General features: G+C 41.4%; 6 non-coding genes across 6 annotated transcripts; 3 read left to right on the top strand and 3 right to left on the bottom strand.

Annotated features, from left to right (window-relative positions):
- Positions 1 to 51: 51 nt before the first annotated feature.
- Positions 52 to 123, bottom strand: TRNAA-AGC. Its single transcript has one exon. It is a non-coding gene; the product is annotated as a tRNA-Ala (tRNA).
- A 1149-nt stretch (positions 124 to 1272) lies between these two features.
- Positions 1273 to 1345, bottom strand: TRNAF-GAA. Its single transcript has one exon. It is a non-coding gene; the product is annotated as a tRNA-Phe (tRNA).
- A 4100-nt stretch (positions 1346 to 5445) lies between these two features.
- Positions 5446 to 5517, bottom strand: TRNAA-AGC. Its single transcript has one exon. It is a non-coding gene; the product is annotated as a tRNA-Ala (tRNA).
- An 829-nt stretch (positions 5518 to 6346) lies between these two features.
- Positions 6347 to 6418, top strand: TRNAA-AGC. Its single transcript has one exon. It is a non-coding gene; the product is annotated as a tRNA-Ala (tRNA).
- Positions 6419 to 11343: 4925 nt separating this feature from the next.
- TRNAF-GAA lies at positions 11344 to 11416 on the top strand. The gene has a single exon. It is a non-coding gene; the product is annotated as a tRNA-Phe (tRNA).
- Positions 11417 to 13792: 2376 nt separating this feature from the next.
- Positions 13793 to 13864, top strand: TRNAA-AGC. Its single transcript has one exon. It is a non-coding gene; the product is annotated as a tRNA-Ala (tRNA).
- The last annotated feature ends 2113 nt before the right edge of the window (positions 13865 to 15977 follow it).

The raw sequence follows: 15977 nt of genomic DNA, 5'->3' as shown, positions 1-15977 counted from the left end.
ATGATGACCCCCCGAGAATCAGCTGACCCCCCAGAATCAGCCGCTCACTACTGGAGGTGCCGGGGATTGAACCCGGGGCCTCGTGCATGCTAAGCACGCGCTCTACCACTGAGCTACACCCCCTTAGTTATGTTTTACGAAAGAAAACTTAATGGCTTATCTATCTGCCTAGGAGAAGGCAATGGCACCCCATCCAGTATTCTTGCCTGGAAAATCCCATGGATGGAGGAGCCTGGTGGGCTGCAGTCCATGGGGTCGCTAAGAGTCGGACCTGACTGAGCGACTTCACTTTCACTTTTCACTTTCATGCATTGGAGAAGGAAATGGCAACCCACTCCAGTGTTCTTGCCTGGAGAATCCCAGGGACGGGGGAGCCTGGTGGGCTTCCGTCTATGGGGTCGTATAGAGTCGGACACGACTGAAGCGACTTAGCAGCAGCAGCAGCAGTGTTTCCAGACCTTGAAATTATTACCACAAAGATTGCTTACGTACAGTTCCATTATTTCCTGAAACCCCTTTATTTCATTCTTTTTCTCAGCTATACGAAGAGAAGGGCAACTTCATGTTAGGCAGAAAGGCGTCATTGCTAGTATCTATTCACGTTTGTCAACCTACAAAAGGTGACTAGAAGAAAGAAAAAAAGAGCCTAGAATCAACGATACTTAAGGAACGACTAGGAGAACTAGCCTCATATTCTAATTTCTTCATACAGATCCCCACTAGAAGGAACCAAAGCCACTGTAAAAATTTGCTGTCACCTAGAATATCAATGTGTCAGAATGTAAGAAAGTACTCAACAATTATAGCAAGCTCAAAAGATCACAGTACCTTCTAGGCAATCTTGGAAACACTGAGCTTTAAAATGAATAATAAACAATACAGGAATACAAACTAATAGATAAAATAAGGCTACTGGGTCAGAAAGTTGACTGAAATACAAGGTCTGATGAAGAGAAGGCCAGCGTGAAAGGATCCCTAATTTTTGCTCTGAGGATGGTACTAATGGCTCTGTTGTCCGTTTCAGAACTTGGAAACTTCAGTTTGAATTGAGAAGTCAGTGGCTCAATAGATTATTCAGACACTTGTTAAATTAAAGTTCTAAAATCAAAAAGTTAAAGTTCTAAAATTTTGGCTGGAGTAAGATTTCATAAATTCACTGTGAGTTTATTCATAGAAAAATCTAGAGCTATTTTGTGATCGTCAGTCCATTACAACATTCCTTTATGCACCCGAAGTAAACTCGCCCTTGGCGATCAACTAAAAAGCATAGAATGCCGAAACCCGGGATTGAACCAGGGACCTTTAGATCTTCAGTCTAACGCTCTCCCAACTGAGCTATTTCGGCTACCTGAAAACTTACTCTCCTGACATTTTTTTTTTTTTTTTTTCAATTTCAGTTTTTAGAAGATTTCAGATTCTTTTAGTGTAGCTGCCTAGTTGTCCAATATATTTGCTTATCTGGAAAGACCTGGAATTAATTGCCTTCTCTGTATGCCAACTGGAGCCAATTCCTGGCAGCATGGGATGAACACATAAAGGTGGGAAAATCTGAAGAGAGGTGCCAATGAGGGATTCGATGGAAAGACTTTCTACTCCTCTGCGTCCTGTAAGTTGACCCAGACACAGCTCAGAAACTAAAGGAAACTAAGAAAAATGTTATTGGTAGCTCTTATTTCTCTCTCTCTTTTTTTTCATTCTTTCATCTCTCACAATCTCCAAAAATGGTGAGAAATAAAAGCCAATGATGCTGTGAATTTGCCAAAAGAATACCGCATACATAAACATTATCAGACTAACCACTTCAGCCAGTAGTCCCAACTGACAGGAAAGCAACTGTCACAAAGTTAGAAAATTTGAAATGACAAATCTCATCACAACAGAATTTCTTCACAAAATTTTCTTCAAAAATAAAATTGAAACTATGACCAAATCAGTTTTTGATTCGCTCCTTTGTGATTCAGGCAAGGAAATCATTTAGCATTGTGAGGTAATAAATAGTGCACAGCATCATTTCATTTTCAAGTAGAAACAGAATATATGAAGCAAGGCTTTTGAGTCATTTTCGTGAGAAAGTAGCTCATATTCCCATGGCTCCTACACTTGGTACAATCCTCTATTCTTCAACCCACATCCAGAACTTCACAGGGAACTCCTGATAACCAAAGAAGAAAAAGAAAAACCAGATCTGGTTTATAGATGATTCTGCTCATATACTGGGACCACACAAGTGTGAGCGGCTTCCATAGAACCTGTAGGCCAGTGAAGGTAAACCCTCTCAGTAGGCATTACTTCAAGCAGGGTATGTGACTGTTCATTTTGCTTGGAAGGATAGTTGTAGGGTAGATATCTACACTAGTTAATGAGAGGTGGCTAATAGTTTGGCAGGTGATTAGGGGCTTGGAGAGAAAATTATTGAGAGAAAACTGCAAAAGTGGTGACAGAAAGGTCTGGTAAATAGGCGGGTAGACAGAATCCCCCAAATGTGCAGAGCCTAAGGATATTTGTTTTCAAGTAAATGCTCTACAGAGAGCAACCTCCTTGGAGGCAGTTGAACACAATGACACATTCTGTTGATGTCTGGAAGCTTCTCCTTGGCCACCACTGTACTTGCCCAATGAGCTTGTGAACAAAGTAACCATGATGACAAGAACAGAGGTCATATATAGGCTCAGCAATGCAGACTACTTTTTTTTGGTTCTACATATGTATTTTAATTTTTATTCATACTTATTTTAATTTTAAATTTTTAATTGGAGGATAGTTGCTTTACAATATTGTGTTTCTGCCATATATCAACATGAATCAGCTACAGGTATACACACATCCCCTCCCTCTTGAACCTCCTTCCCACACCCCACCCCATCCCACCCCTCTAGGTTGTCACAAAGCATCAGTTTGAGCTCCCTGCATCCTACAGCAAGTTCCCAATATGTAGTGGGAATTCCTAATAATGTCCTTTCACAGCCTTGAGAAATTCCACAGAAATAGCACCTGGAAAAACAGCATATATTAAGAAACCGTGTTAATGATTATTTTTCATGTTTTTCTTAAGAATAATCTCCTTGTTACAAACCCCAAGGCCAGACTCAGAAGGGAGTATGACTGGATCATGAAAGAATGGACCTTGGAACACCAGATTGGCATCAGACATGAATGCTGCCTACGCACTTGCTGATCGTTCCCAAGACTAGCCCAAAAGAGAACGGCCTGGGGTGAAAACAAGGAGCTCTGGACTATGTCAGCATAGTGTCTTGGGAAAGATAAGATCAAAAAAGTCTTGTAGTCTGCAATTAGGAATAAAAGCTAGACTCAGAGTGGACTCTGCACCTCAGTCCAATAGAGGCTGCAGGTCCCCTGACCTGTTGCACCAGATTTCGTGTTCTGTCTTCATTCTCATCGCTCGCTCCCAGACCATTTGGGCAACACCACTATCCATTTTACATACAGTAAAGAATACATTTCAGTGCTACCCTCTTAATTTTCTCCTTTCCCAACTGTGTCCACAAGTCTGTTCTCTATGTTTGCGTCTCCACTGATGCCTTGCAAATAGATTCATCAGTACCATCCTTCTATATTCCATGTACATGCATTAATATATGATATTTGTTTTTCTCTTTCTGATTTACTTCACTCTGTATGATGGACTGTAGGTTCATCCATCTCATTAGAACTGGGTCAAATGAGTTCCTTTTTATGGCTGAGTAATATTCCATTTTTTATATGTACTAAATCTTCTTTAGCCATTCATTTGTCAACGGACATCTAGGTTTCTTTTATGTCCCAGCTATTATAAATAGTACTGCAGTGAACATTGGGGTATGTGTGTCTTTTTCAATTTTGGTTTCCTCAGGGTATATGCCCAGTAGTGGGATTGTTAGGTCATATGGAAGTTTTATTCTTAGCTTTTTAAGGAATCTCCATACTGTTCTCCATAGTGGCTGTATCAATTTACATTCTACCAACAGTGCAAGGGGGTTCCCTTTTCTCCACACCCTCTCCAGCATTTATTGTTTGTACATTTTTTTGATGATAGCCATTCTGACTGGTATGAGGTGATGCCTTATTGTAGTTTTGACTTACATTTCTCTAGTAATGAATGAAGCAACATAGACTTCTGTGCACCAAAATAATGTAGTTTAAACTACTACTAAGTGACTAAACTACCAACATCACAAACTTTGAGCCCTCACTTGGGGGCTATGATTCCACTGGGGAACAACTACCTACCCTGGTGTCAGGTTCCTTACATTTGACCACTTCTGTATTAGGGGCACAATGTATATATAATCTCACTGGAATAGACACTTATTCTATATATAGATTTCCCTTCATGTCCCCCAATGCTTCTGCCAAAACCACCAGCCACGAATTTACTGAATGTCTTATTCAACAGCACCTACAGCATTGTTTCTGAGACAAGAAGCCAGTTTATAGGGGGAAAAAAAAAATCGGCTGCTGCTGCTGCTAAGTCGCTTCAGTCGTGTCCGACTCTGTGCGACCCCATAGACGGAAGCCCACCAGGCTCCTCTGTCCCTGGGATTCTCCAGGCAAGAACACTGCAGTGGGTTGCCATTTCCTTCTCCAATGCATGAAAGTGAAAAGTGAAAGTGAAGTCGTTCAGTCGTATCCGACTCTTACTGGCCCCACGGACTGTAGCCTACCAGGCTCCTCCGTCCATGGGATTTTCCAGGCAAGAGTACTGGAGTGGGGTGCCATCGCCTTCTCCGATAGGAAAAAAAAAAAAAAAAATCGGCAATAGGCTAATATTCTGGAATTCACTGGCCTCACCATAAGGCCGCTAACCCTGAAGCAAATAACCTGATTGGATGGTGGAATGACCTTTTGAATACTTAGTTATGGTATGAGCTAAGAGACAATACTTTTGGTGAGGGAGGCCATGTAATGATATCCAGGATATGGTAAATACTCTTCATCAGTGACTAATGGCAATGTATTTCTCTCATCAGGATCCATGGATACACGAATCAGAGAGAGGAAGTGAGAGTGGGTCTTTTCACTGTTATGGCCAGCCTCCGGACACAGGGACATTTTGCTCCCTCTCTATTCCACTGATAATTTTAATTTGAACTCCAAAGTCTTTACATGATTTTTCTGGTGTTTCTTTGTGATTGGAATTTATGAATAAAAGGCATGATTTTATTTAAAGAGATAAGAATCAGTGTATTGAGGGGTGTATTGAGTTATGTCAAGGAAAGCTTGATAGCATAAAATCCTTAACTTTCCCAATGTGCGGTCAGCTAACTTGTGTAAATTACTGAGGGGTCTAATTCCTCATGACAAATACCTGATCCTCTTTCAAAACTCATGGAGGGATGAGTGACGCTATTTTGGGTAGACCGTAACAGTTGAAGATTCACAAACCACCTGCTACCGTTCAGTACCTTTTTCATTAGTAGCGGTCCTCAGTAAATAGATATATCTAAGTGGAGGTGCCGGGGATTGAACCCGGGGCCTCGTGCATGCTAAGCACGCGCTCTACCACTGAGCTACACCCCCGACCTTGCCAGGATATTTCATTCGTATTAGACATTACTGAAGATTTGGTGAGTGAGGCAAAATCACTTATTGTCTTGTGAATTAATTTACAAGAGCTCTAGGCAGCCCACTCCACCCAAAGTAAAAGCCTTAACATCAGTTTACTTGATCAGAAAGAATAATGATCCATTGCCTACTCTTTCTGGTGACTGTACAATATAATTATGGTTGGTGGTAGAAGAGTAGAGAAGCACAGAGAAGAGATCATCCCTGGATAGGTTTGCTTCTCCTCGGTTCACAACTCTTTCATTAACCCGAACAGTTGAAAGAATAATGTCTTCTAAAAGATAATTGACTGAGAACGTCTTACTTTTGCTTTTCCTTCTCTTTCTGTTCTTTCCCCTTCGTGCTCCTCAATGATGCTGCCAATGTCACTGGGTCCTCAAGCCTGATAATGTGAGTCTGTTGTGCTTGTTGCCTCAGGTTCGAGAGATCCTGTGTGAGCCAGATCTTCCTTTTTATTTTCCTTCTGTGTTCCTTGGGAAGACAGACTTCAACAGTGATGATGAGGCCCTTGGAGTAAAATGTTACGAATTTAACTTTGCTATTGAGCAGAAAAAGTAAGGGAAAGTGGGGAAATTTTGTGCAGCACGGTTTAGAAAAGTGAAATAGGATAGTAATGGAGATGCTAGAAATGAAACATTTCATCAAAGATGCTGGCTGGGAAATGTTGGATGAACATGTGGCAAAAATTAAGTTAAATGAAATAATTTAGCATCCATATTAAGGAAGTTATTGATGTTAGAGAACACATGAGTAATTTGCATAAGAAAGCAGCGTAGGTATGCGAGGGGGTGTAGCTCAGTGGTAGAGCGCGTGCTTAGCATGCACGAGGCCCCGGGTTCAATCCCCGGCACCTCCACTTGAGAGCCTTTATTGGAGACCTCAGTAAGCCATCGAGGAGAGTTTTTTGGCTTGTTTATTATTGTTGTCATTTTTGTCTTTGCTGCCTTTGGTCTTTTGAATGAGTCAATCAAAGTTTCCTGCCTTGTTCTTGTGCCACAGTTTTCTTTGCAACTTTGGAATACAATGATATAATTCGTGCGGGTGTACTCAAACCATTTGTCCATGTTTTTCTTAGCCATCTTCTCTCTAGCCATTTTGAGCAATCACAGCTAGGATGCCTGCCCCCACCTCTACTATTCTTAGCTAACAGTATTGCATGATGACTTCAGGAATGGCCAAAGTGAAGCCAGATACTTCTGATTCTCATGCATCTTTGATGGAAATACCATTTGTGCTTAAAACAAAGATCTAGAGGAGGACAGACTGTAATTGTTTGAATAGACTTTCTCTGTTCAAACTGTGGCTCTTCAGAACTCCCACTGGGAGAAGTGTAGTATAAAAGCAGTAGAGAACACTGAAAATGTCCCAAAAGATCTCTAGAAGAAAACTGGGTTTCAGGAGACTTCTGCGTAAGAGTAAGAAACAAGAATGGAAGAGCTAAAGAATCTTCGCTCAGACATTTAAACGCTCGACCCTCAGGTCAAAAGTTTGAGGCGCTATCCAAGGTGCTGACACTTGTATTCTTGGACTTGTATTTAAAAGTGTTAGTTTGTTGTCCGGCTTACATTTCTTTCTCATTTGCCCCTCACATTCCAAAGCTAGTGTGCTAAAAAATCTGCTGCCTCAGATACATAAGCCCAAAGTCCCCGCTGACCCTGCTTCTACGCTCAACATTGCTGTCACTACAGTCACGCAGGAATCCAGACGTGGCTTTCCAGTTGCTCTTTATAAAGCTATCAATTCCTGCAGTGCGTGAGTGCATACTTAGTCGCTCAGTCGTGTCCAACTCTTTTTGCGACCCCATAAACTGTATCTCGCCAGGTTCCTCTGTCCATGGGATTTCCCAGGCAAGAATACTGGAGTGGGTTGCCAAAACTCCAGGGAATTTCCGGCAGTACTGCACCGCAAACAAAAATTCAGCTACACAAGGGCCCTCCAAAGTGCTCAACCTGTTTATCCAGCGAGGAAAAGAGCAACTAGTATCTTTCAAACTACGATAACTGGAACAAAACAAACCAGATTCTCGTAGGACATAGGTTTCCACCTACTTCGCTTAGAATAGGGAAGACTCCTCTTGCGGCGAACCTGTCGACATGCAGAAGAGACAAAGACTTCGGATACATCCACATTCTCCCTTATCCGAGTATCAGTGGTGTATAATGCTCATTCCCAAACTTTCTTCTTGTGTCCTCGTTTTCGGGCCCTGGCTTGGCTGCTTCTTCTTTCCCCGCAGCTGTCTTCCTCTCCCCACTCTCCGTCCGGGATGCTCTCTCCTCCCCACCCCCTCTCTCCTCTCCGTCCCCTCTCAACTCTCCAGTTCTCTGACATGAGTCTAGGAACAGCTGAACCTTGCTGATTTTCAGTCATTTAGAGAAGTTTTTTAAAATTACATGATTTCCTGCCCTCTTCCACTTATGACAGGATTTCCTTTAAACAAACTAAACAAAAAAAGTATATGTGTTTGGGTTGACAATGATGCACAGTTGAATAAAGGCAGGAAACATCAACTTATTTGTGCCCCAGGAACAGATAGATTTTGAGGACCTACCCAGGTGTGGGGAGGTCTTATAAAGAACTTTTCTTTTTGGCTTCCTTCATGTTCACCGTCTTGTGGAAAAACATTCTGTCTGAAACAGGCACAATATCAACGGGAGCATCTTTTCTAATCTTCTTTCCTGTCTTCTGTCCTTAAGGGTCTCAGAGCTAGATTTGCAGTGTCCTGGACAGAATGCTGCTTCTGCATTTCAAAGATGATAGGCACAGTGGTTTAGTTATGACTGACTAGGCTCTTCAATTCATATCCATATTAGTTACACTTCACTCTTATCTCCTCACATGTACCTAAATTTCCTGAGTAGTTTTCATGGCACTGGCCTTTGTATTCCCCTCCACTATCTTTTATATTTTTCTAAGAGCGTTGCAGACAGAAAAGAAGTTGAAGATTCAACAGAATATTTCATCCTGATGTATGCTTGGTGGTGGACAGGAACTGCCACTCAGGAAGTCAGCTAGCAGCAGTCCGTGGAGGGTCCTCTGCTTATGAAAGATCTCTTTTGTATTCAGACATTTTTCAATTCAGAAAGCAAAGTCTCTTCTCTTGAGGGTTTCAGAAACAGCTGCTGCTGCTGCTAAGTTGCTTCAGTCGTGTCCGACTCTGTGCGACCCCATAGACGGCAGCCCACCAGGCTCCCCCGTCCCTGGGATTCTCCAGGCAAGAACACTGGAGTGGGTTGCCACTTCCTTCTCCAATGCATGAAAGTGAAAATTGAAAGTGAAGTCGCTCAGTTGTGTCCGACTCTCAGCGACCCCATGGACTGCAGCCCACCAGGCTCTTCCATCCATGGGATTTTCCAGGCAAGAGTACTGGGGTAGGTTGCCATTGCCTTCTCCTTCAGAAACAGCAGGGTAACTTAAATCTCGAAAAAGCCCCCAGTTAGTCATTCAGTCATGTCCAACTCTTTGCAACCCTATGCACTGTAGCACGCCAGGCTCTGTCCATGGAATTCTCCAGGCAAGAATACTGGAGTGGGTAGCCATTCCCTTCTCCAAGGAATCTTCCCAGGGCTCTTCCCTGATCCAGGGATAGTGGCAACTTGCCATATGGAATATCCTAGACACCTTCTGCAGGGGATGTAGCTCAGTGATAGAGCACAGTGTTTAGCATGCACGATGCCCTGGGTTCAACTCCAGCACCTCCAAGGCTTTAATCTTAGCCCTGAACTAAGGCTTATGACTTATTTGCCAAGTGACTTGGCAGGGTATGCCAAAGATTTCATTTTATATGACTGATAAATTTTCAAAAATGGCAACGATTGATTCCACTGATACCTCTTTGTTCGATGACCTATGACATTCAAAAGTTTACAAGTATCTGAATAAAGGCAGGAAAAGTGAAAGTGAAGTCATTCAGTTGTGTCCGACTCTTTGTGATCCCACGGACTGTAGCCTACCAGGCTTCTCCGTCCATGGGATTTTCCAGGCAAGAGTACTGGAGTGGATTGCCATCTCCTTCTCCAGGGAATCTTCCCTACCCAGGGATTGAACCCAGGTCTCCCACATTGTAGGCAGATTTCTTTTACTGTCTGAGCCAGGGACGTCTGTTAAAGGCAGGGAATGTCTACTTATTTGTAGGTCACTTATTGTGACCTACATTTCCCACAAGTTTTAAAACTTGTTCAAATAAACCTTTATTTATTAGCTGCAACCAGTTCTAAACTATTGTAGCAGATTTCACTCCATGTTGTAATGAATCGTTTGTTCAACTTCTCACAAAATAGTCTCACTTGAAGTTTTTTCCAGGAAGACTACTCACACAGATTATTTCTTGTCACTTTAAACTGGCACTGGCTCCTTGAATAAACAACTAAATAATATTGGTATCTGGAGTCAAAGTCAAATCATTTGTCTTGTTTAAAAAATCAACTATTGATGTTACTTCATAGATATAGAGAACAAACTAGTGGTTTCCAGGTGGAGGGAAGGGCAGTAGTAGGGTTCGGGAGTGGGAGGTACAAATTTGAGTGTAATAAAGTTTCCAGGGGAACAAAGCTCATGGCTCAGGAAGTAAGGAACTTGACCACAATGTAGGAGACCATGCTTCAATTACTGGGTCAAGAAGATCCCCTGGAGAAAAATGTGGTAATCCCCTTCATTATTTTTTTGCCTGGAGAATTCCATGAACAGAGGAGCCTGATGAGCTACAGTCTATGGGATCACAAAGAGTTGGACAGACTGAATGACTAACACTTTCACTTTGTAATAACTTAAATTGGAAAGTAACCTTTTAAATTGTGTAAAACTTTTTAAATAAAAAATTTAACTATTGATTTTTTGTGAAGAAAGTCTGTTGTAACGAGATATGCCATTTTAAATTTTCTAATTTTTGTAACAGTTGCTTTCCCATCAGTTGAGAATTATTGTGATGAGTATGTAGTCTGGTAATGTTTATGTATATGAATGAGTTCTGTTTTGAGAGTGAGTTGGTAAGTCCAATTTGTTTGTAAGTCCAACAAAGTTAGCCTAGGTACTCAACTAATACAATCACTATATAGTACCATACTGTTATAGGCTTATAATATTTTTCACACAAAGAACACATAAAAACAAAAAATTAAAACATTTTTAATCTTATAGTATAGTATAGTAGTACAGTACAACAGCTGGCATACAGGGGGCTGGCATCAAGTGAACAGGCAAGAAGAGTTATTGCCTGGAGGAGGGAGAAGAGGTGGGATAGGGTCGAGTGGAAGTATCATCAGCAATAGGAGGTGGAGGGGCAGCTGCAATAGCACTCATGTCTGACATTGATGGAATGCATATTGGCATCTTTGAAAGTTTGCATATAGGGGACTTACTGTACATATATATTTTTCCAAACTTATGGAGTTATTGGATTCCATTTCTCAGCATTTTTGGAGACTTTCAAAGAAGGAGGATCAAGAGGAAGAGAAAAGTAAGAGACACCCCCCCCCCAAAAAAAAAACTACCTTTATGTTCTTTTAGTTTCTGAACTGGGTCTGGGTCAACTGACAGGATGTGGAGAAGCCGAAAGATTTTCCAGTGAATTGCTATTACCTCTCTTCCTCCCTGCTCCACCTACCATCCCACACCAGAGGGAACTTCATCCAAGCAGCAAATATGGAAGAAAGAGTCCAGTTCTTTCTGGGCAGGCAAGTATATTGGACAACTAGACCATCAGGCTTAAAGAATTTGAAATCCAAAAAAAAGCTGAAGACAATCTAATTATTAAAAAATAGAAGTCAAAGGCTATTATTTCAAGTGGCCGAAATAGCTCAGTTGGGAGAGCGTTAGACTGAAGATCTAAAGGTCCCTGGTTCAATCCCGGGTTTCGGCAAACTAGTCTTTTGAGTTAATACAGTGTATTCCGTTAGCATGTTAAATATGTGTCACATTTCAGTCATGGAGGAGTTCATAACTGAAGCTCACTTTTAGATTTTCAACTTTTTTTTTTTTTGCCAAGGTAATACAGGTATCTTATGACCTCTTTAAGTTTACATAGTACTCCAACATATTAATACCCTGTGAGCAGTAAGCACTACTGATTTTAAAAAATAATAAAATATTATGCAATAATGACGCTGAAAAACTTGGGCAACGGTCACTGAATCACTGTGATGTATAGCGTGAACAGCAGCAGTGGGAAGAGAAAAGGGTGCCACTTATTGTCTCTGTTGCAGCCACTCTGTTGTAGCTTGAAAGCAGCCATAGAAGATGTGTAAATGAAGTGCTTGTGTTCTAATAAAACTTTATATACGGACACTGACATTTGAACTTCATATAAACTTCATGTGTCAACTAATACTAGTTTTCATTTTATTTATTCAACCTTTTAATGTTCCCAAACCATTATTGTCTCCCTGGCAATAGTTTACCAACCACTAAGGAGGGAATCTCACTGTAAATACAACTTTAGGAGCAGGCAAGGTTTCAGTAGGCTTTTGCCAGAAATAACTGGAGAATAAATTCAAACAGAAGGACCTCAGCCCCTAGGGATTTGAACTTTGTTTCCCCAATTAAAAAATTCTGGAAGCTTACCTAGTGAGCTATTGTAATCTATAGATCTAGCTACTGGACATACATTTAACTAATTCATTTGATAGATATTATCCTAGTGCAAAGCTTCTTTGCATTCTCTTTATGGCAGGGAAAATCCCATTTGAAAGAGATGCTATAATAAATACCCAGCTCTCAGGAATGCTTTGTTTCCCCCTCTCTTCTGTCTTCCATTCCTTTAGCCATCTCAAAACCAGAGCTGTCATGTCCCCTACAAAATGTCACAGCAGGGTTTGCAGACCATAATGCTGGACTTGAGGTATTTTATTTCATGGTGAGTATTGTGAGTTCATTGCTTTCTTGCTTTCCCATTTCCCCAGAGAATTGGAAACTGCTCAACATTAATTATGTAGGACTACTTCTTTCCCTATAAGTGATGACATTTTCAAAGAGGAATAAATCCAGACTAATCTCAAGTTGCCTTTTGACTTCAGGATTCCCATCTCAGAAGAAAAGATGTGGAGCAGGTGCTCTACAGGAAGTCTGCCTGGCTTTGAAACTTGCCCTGCTACCTGTTGGCTGTGAGCCGTTGGCAGTTAGTTACTTCACCTCTTGGGGAGTCTATTTATCAAGGAGGTGATATAATGATGTAATGTAACCTATTGCTATTACTATAATATTATCCACTTTTTGTCCCCAGCTATATCTTAAAGGCACCATTTTTTTTTTTTTAATTTTGAAAGCTCGGGGGGAAAAAAAAACCCACAAATATGTCATATTGACCATGGTCAGAATTCAACCTAGAGTTCTGTGAGCAGGATTTCAACTTGCTCTTGGGAAACCCACCAAGTTTCAATGTCTCAAAACTCAAACCTTCCTACACCTGGTGGTATGTAAATGATGCTCATTATCTAGCACTCACTGGGAAAACGCATCTTGATTCAGTTCAAGTAAACTTGTTCGTAGATTTAAGAAAAGTTTGAAAGCAATTAATTAAATGGCATAAAACAAGAAAAAGGTGGAAATATCCACCCCTTAGGTTTGGGCATCCTTTTATGCTGGCCACCTCCTCACTCATGCCCAGTAATTCCAGTCAATCATTTTGTCCGGAATAAGTTCTTCAAATTTCTGATTTATCCATGATTTGTAAAACAAATCTTACTGACATTTTCCAGTTTACAGATTTCTTCCCTAGATACTTTGTTACTGAAAGTGAAAGTCGCTCAATTGTGTCTGACTCTTTGCGACTCCATGGACTGTAGCCTGCCAGGCTCCTCTGTCCATGGAATTCTCCAGGCAGTTCTACTGGGGACTTGTTCCCTTCCCCAGAGAATCTTCCCAACCCAGGGATCAAACCAGGGATCACACCCAGGTTTCCCCCCATTGCAGGCAGATTCCTAACCATCTGAGCCACAAGGGAAGTAAATTTATAATCTTCAGAACAATACTTAGTGTCTTCTTTAATGTTGTAAGGAACCTTATTTAATTCAACTATATCCTTAGAGTAGAATAGAATAAACCACTGCAAGTCAGTAGATGTTACTCTGGTTCCTAGCTCTTCATACTCTCGTAGAGCCAAGAGCTCCATGTGAGGAGGGCAAAAACATGGACAAGATTCTCCAGAAGAGAACTAGGTTGTACTGGGCTACGGTTCTTGAAAAATAATGCAGATAGCTATTGCCATTCGATTATTTTTCATAAAGAGGTTGTAACTGTAGGGGGTGTAGCTCAGTGGTAGAGCGCGTGCTTAGCATGCACGAGGCCCCGGGTTCAATCCCCGGCACCTCCAGCTGGAATTTCTTGTGTGGCATTTCTCTGACGCTAACCAAAATGGCTCTCGGGAAATTTGTCACTCATAACTCCGGCAATTTTGTTCAAATTTATCTGTCCACTTTTTATTTTTTAATTGGAGAACGTTGCTTTACAAAGTTGTGTGGGTTTCTGCTATACAAAGAGGGGAATCAGTAATAATTATATATGTTTCCCCTCCGTTTTGATCGTCCGTTCCCCCCTCCCCCTACTCTCCCCAGGTAATCACAGAGCGCCAGGCTGGGCTCCCTGTGTTATATAGCAATGCCTCACTAGCTATCCATTTGACACAGGACAGTACGCATACGTCAATGCTACTTTCTCAGTTCCTCCCATTCTCTCCTTGCCCTGCTGTGTCCACAAGTCCGCTCTCTACATCCGCGTCTCCATTCCTTCTCTGCAAATAGGTTCATCGGTATCATTTTTCTAGATTCCATATATATGTTAATATTTGATATCTGTTTTTCTGTTTCAGATTTGTCCGCCTTTTAAAACCATCCACTGTACTCACTGAGAAATCACTCCTACGTTGACTAAGGTCTTTACTACACAAAAAATTAACTACTGGGGAAAATTAGAGTTCAGAGAGCAGGAAAATCACTTAGACTATGCCCCCACCTCATCTTCCATCAAACTAGCTTCAGGAATCAGTTCAATGGAGTTTTCCCTGGATTTGGAGAAAGTTTAAAATTAAGAGGCTGGGAAATCTGAAGTGAACTTGCCCTAGTACTTTGGGGAACACAATTCCTCCTCTGTCATGAAGAACACAAGATTCTCCAGTGGTGAGATGAAGGAGAGACTGGCTGCATAATTTCCTGGACACAAGGCCCTCTGAAATGCACTGATCACAGACAAATAAAGCTGGCCATGATGACAGGTATGGAAGCGAATGCCCCAGCCAAAGAGGCAAGCCACTCTCTTGTGTCCTTGCCCTCTTCTAAGAGACTCAGAGTGGATGTTCACCAGTGTCAGGCTTGAGATGAGAAGGCAGGAGGTGCTCATTCACCATGCAGATGTGCTAAATGGTCCCATCCTGTTTAAAAGGACAGGACCTGTCCTATTAAAAGGAAAGATGTAAAAAGAGTACAGGAAAACTTATTTCTCCTTCTACTTGTCCTGTCTACTTGCTGGGTATGCTTGGGAGAGCATTACCTTTTGAAAATGTTGCTAATGGAGATACATAGCTGGAGTCCTAAGCACTTATGGAAACATCAAAGAACACAGATTTAGGACACTAATGTTCAGAGATGTAGGACAGTTGCTATGTACTTGAGGGGCAATTCTACCTTTTCCTACAAGTAGTTTAACTTTGTGGTCCTATTAAAGATTTTGATGAATCAACATGAATTTGATCATACAATCCAGTTTATGAAGTAAAATAGCTTTTGTGCCTCACTTAAATCCGGGGGTGGTGTGGGGAGAGTGTTGTAGAGGGAGACTTGAGTGCAAAGCAAGAGATTTGAGAGAAAGAGAAAGGTTATTCTTGGTCACAAAAGAGGTGAGTGGTTTGATTTGTGTTAAAATTAATGTTTTTTTTGCAAACAATTGGCTACTTCCAAGAAACCACACTGTCACATAAAGTGATTGGCCACTGTAAAAGTTTTATTTCAGGAGTCTGAGAACCTTGCGTCTCTCCTGCCTCAAAAATTTGGACATTGACCAGATGCACAAAATTGCCGATTGTTCTCTGAATTAACTCAGGGGGCACATTCTACCCAAGGTAAATATTTTCACTCAAGAAGCACCCTATCAAGCTATTCCATGCCATTGTGAAGTCACCTTCACCAGGAAAGACACTCCTTCCACTTTCTCAAAGAGACTTGAGACGCACTCTGTCTGCCCATCCCTTGTATCTGGTGATTCAGCCAAACATGTTCTAGGATCGCGTTCTTGAAACCGGGATAGTTGAATTATATTAAAGACTTTTCCTTCCAGCAGAGGCATAGTTACTGCTTACAGATCCTGTCTGGAGCGTCCTCACTCTGATATGCAAACCTTCCTAATAAAACTTTCTCTGGCACTGTGTTTTCCCCTGATCCTGTCACCACTCCACCATGTTATTTCCTTCCCTTTGACTGCAGAATGTAGCCTCT

Source organism: Bos indicus x Bos taurus, chromosome 23, assembly GCF_003369695.1.
Source record: "Bos indicus x Bos taurus breed Angus x Brahman F1 hybrid chromosome 23, Bos_hybrid_MaternalHap_v2.0, whole genome shotgun sequence".
NCBI lineage: Eukaryota > Metazoa > Chordata > Mammalia > Artiodactyla > Bovidae > Bos > Bos indicus x Bos taurus.
Note: the sequence above shows the minus strand (reverse complement) of the source record. Positions and strands in the feature narration are given on the sequence as shown.